The sequence below is a fragment of the Emys orbicularis genome, chromosome 6 (genome assembly GCF_028017835.1).
Source record: "Emys orbicularis isolate rEmyOrb1 chromosome 6, rEmyOrb1.hap1, whole genome shotgun sequence".
NCBI classification, from domain to species: Eukaryota; Metazoa; Chordata; order Testudines; family Emydidae; genus Emys; species Emys orbicularis.
Window position 1 is genome coordinate 57,092,085 of NC_088688.1, and position 3,898 is coordinate 57,095,982.

A 3,898-nucleotide genomic window follows, 5' to 3' on the forward strand; every position below is an offset into this window, starting at 1 on the left:
CTAATACAGGAAGAAGCCCAAAGCACCCACTCATGCAATTATTTCCTTACCAAAATGGTTATATTTTACATATGAAGAAAACCTAATAGTTTAAACCAGCTGGGGATTCTCCCAGTGTGGGAGAGCTCTCAGAAGACTGGCAATGTGCCAGGCTATTGTGCCATCTTCTCACCCAGCTATAAGGTGGGCACCACCACCTCCTCCAACCAAGACAGGAGACTAACTCATTCTCACAAGAAACAACTTAGGTGTTAAAGCTGCCTGGCTCCAGGAGATGGGTTCCCAGCTGTGGATCGCAAGCACAGCTAGGCACCTCCCGGCAGCCTGGACTTAGGTGCCTATCTCTGTGAGAAGTGTGGGGCTTAGAACACACCTCTCTGGTCAGCATCTCCCATTGGCTAACTTAGGCAGCTCCCAGCTTATAGTGCTGGCTTTTGTGGAATGCACTGTAAAGCACCTCTCTCTCCCCAGTCATTGTATAGGGAGCCTTAGAGCATAACTCAGGCTTTGTGGATTGCAGTGTTGTTCCTGTGATTTTCTAGGCACCTAAAAGTTAGGTGTTGTGACACTCAGCATCATAGTGCCTAAGTCCCTTTGTGATCCATGCTTTAGCCTCGCTATGCCTCTGTTCCCCATCTGTAGCATGGGGATATTAGTACTGCCCTACATCAGAGGAATGTTGTGAGGATAAATAATTCATAAATAGTGAGATGCTCAGACACTATGGTAATCACAGAAATGTAGGGCTGGAAGGGACCTCGAGAGGTCATTAAGTCCACCCACCCGTGCTGAGGCAGGACAAAGGAAACTTAGACCATCTCTGACAGGTGTTTGTCTAACCTGTTCTTAAAAACTTCCAGTGATGGGGATTCCACAGCTCCTTCCTTGGAAGCCTACTCCAGAGCTTAATTACCCTTATAGTTAGAAAACTTTCCCTAATATCTAACCTAAATCTCCCTTGCTGCAGATAAAGTCCATTACTTCTTGTCCTGTCTTCAGGGACAAGGAGAACAACTGATCCACCATCCTTTTTATAACACCCTTAACATACTTGAAAACTGTTATCAAGTCTCCCCTTAGTCATCTTTTCTCAAGACTAAACATGCCCATTTTTTTAACCTTTCCTCTCAGGTCAAATTTTCTAAACTTTTTAGCATTTTTGATTCTCTCCTCTCGACTATCTCTAATTTGTCCACATTTTCTTAAAGGGTGGTGCCCAGAACAGGGCACAGTACTCCAGCTGAGGCCTCACCAGCGCTGAATAGAGTGACACAATTAACTCCCTTGCCTTACATACCACACTCCTGTTAATATAGCCCAGAATGATATTAGTGTTTTTTCACAACTGCATTACACTCTTGACTCATATTCAATTTGTGATCCACTATAACCCCAGATCCTTTTCGGCAGTACTACCACATAGCCAGTTATTCCCCATTTTGTAATTGTGCATTTGATTTTTCCTTCCTAAGTGTAGTATTTTATTTAATTTCATCTTGTTGATTTCAGAACAGTTCTCCAATTTGCCACAGTTGTTTTGAATTCTAATCAAAGCACTTGCATCCCTTCCCAGCTTGGTGTCATTTGCAAATTTTATGAGCATACTCTTCACTCCATTAAATAGTAATAGACCCAGGGCTGACCCCTACAAGACCTTACAGGATACACCCTCCCAGTTTGACACTGAATCATTGATAACTATGAGTATGGTCTTTCAACGAGCTGTACACCCACATTATAGTAATTTCATCTAGACCACATTTTCCTAGTTTGCTTATGAGTATGTCATGTGGGACTGTATCAAAAGCCTTACTAAAATCAATATATATATCACTTCTACTTATTCCCCTTAACCACAAGACCAGTAACCCCATCAAAGAAGGAAGTTAGGTTGGTTTGGCATGATTAATTTTTGACAAATCCATGCTGGCTATTCCTTGTAACCTTATTATCCTCTAGGTGGTTAGAAATTGATTGTTTAATCATTTGTTTCAGTATCTTTCCAGATATCAAAGTTAGGCTGAATGGTCTATCACAGGGATCGGCAACCTTTGGCTCGCGGTCCGCCAGGGTAAGCACCCTGGCGGGACGGGCTGGTTTGTTTACCTGCCACGTCCGCAGGTGCAGCCAATCGCGGCTCCCACTGGCCGCGGTTCGCCGCTCCAGGCCAATGGGGGCTGCGGGAAGCAGCGCAGGCCGAGGGATGTGCTGGCCACCACTTCCCGCAGCCCCCATTGGCCTGGAGTGGCAAACCGGTGCCAGTGGAAGCCGTGATTGGCCGAACCTGCAGACGCGGCAGGTAAACAAACCGGCTGGCCCGCCAGGGTACTTACCCTGGCGGGCCTCGTGCCAAAGGTTGCCGATCTCTGGTCTATCATTTCCTGTGTCCTCTTTGTTCCCCTTTTTAAAGCTAGATACTATGTTTGCCCTCCTTCAGTCCTATGGAACTTCTTCCATCCTACATGAGTTCTCAAAGATAATTGCTAACAGTTCAGCTAGGACTTAAGTACCTTAAGTATCCTAAGATGAATTTCATGAGATCTTGCTGACTTGAATACATCTAATTTATCTAAATGTTCTTTATACTGTTCTTTCCCTATTTTAGCTTGTGTTCCTTCTCCCCTGATGTTAATATTAATTGTGTTGAGTATGTGGCCACCATGAATCTTTTTAATGAAGACTGATGCAAAATAGACATTAAACACCTCACCCTTATTGATGTAATCAGTTATTAGCTCAGTAAAGGGCCTACACTTTTCTTCATATTTTTCTTCCTCCTAATGTATTTAAATAATCTCTTCTTATTCCCTTTTATATCCCTTGCTAGGTGTAATTCATTTTGAGCTTTAGCCTTTCAGATTTTCCCCGTACATGCTTGTGTTATTCTTTTGTACTTTTCCTTAGCAATTCGTCCATATGTAAACTTTTTGTAGGGTTTGTTTTTGATTTTCAGGTCATTAAAGAGCTCCTCATGAAGCCATAATGGCGTCTTACTACTCTTCTCTTTCCTTCACATAAGAATAGTTTTCAGTTGTGTCTTTAATATTATCTCCTTGAGAAACTACCAGATCTCCTGATCTCCTTTTGTCCCTTAGTTTTTCTCCCTATGGAACCTTACCTATCAGTTCTGAGTCTGATAAAGTCTGTTATTTGTTCTGGAAATGCCTCATCCACCTCCTCTCATGATTTGGTGGTCCATATTAGACCCTCTACCATGACGTCAACTCTATTTTTTACCCCTTTATTTTTACCCAGAGACTTTCAATTGGTCTAGCTCTTACCTCTTTCTGATCTCAATACAAGTGTATATATTCTTGATGTAGAATTCAACACTTCCTCCCATTTTATCCTGCCTGTCATTCCTAAACAAGCTATACCCTGCTACACCAATATTCCAGTCATGAAACTCATCCCAACAAGTCTCTTTTATGCCAATGGGGTCATATAACTATTTTTCTATTTTTAGCATGCTAGTTCAATCAAAGCTAGCACACACATCTTCCCACACTGGAAGGTATATCACACACCCTTAGATAGATAGATCATAACCATGAGAATCATAATAGGCTTCCTAATTGACCCCTTCCCAGCAGAGCTAAGTGGAAACTCATTGAACCAAAGAATCTGTGACCTTATGTCTCTTGAAACATTTGTATATCAAAGAACTATAAACACTCTAATTAATATAAAGAAGCTTCACAAAATAGTTCAATACAGATTATGACTCCCGTAAGGTCTCGTTCTTATATGAAAATTGCATCACTTATTGGGGTTGTTCCACAGTCTCTGTAGATCTTGATAAACAAAAGCCTTGTCTTCATTCGTATTAATTACAAGATATTCAATTAATCCATTTTAGAGTCTGTTAAGCACATGGACATTAATGTGCAGTTTGTTC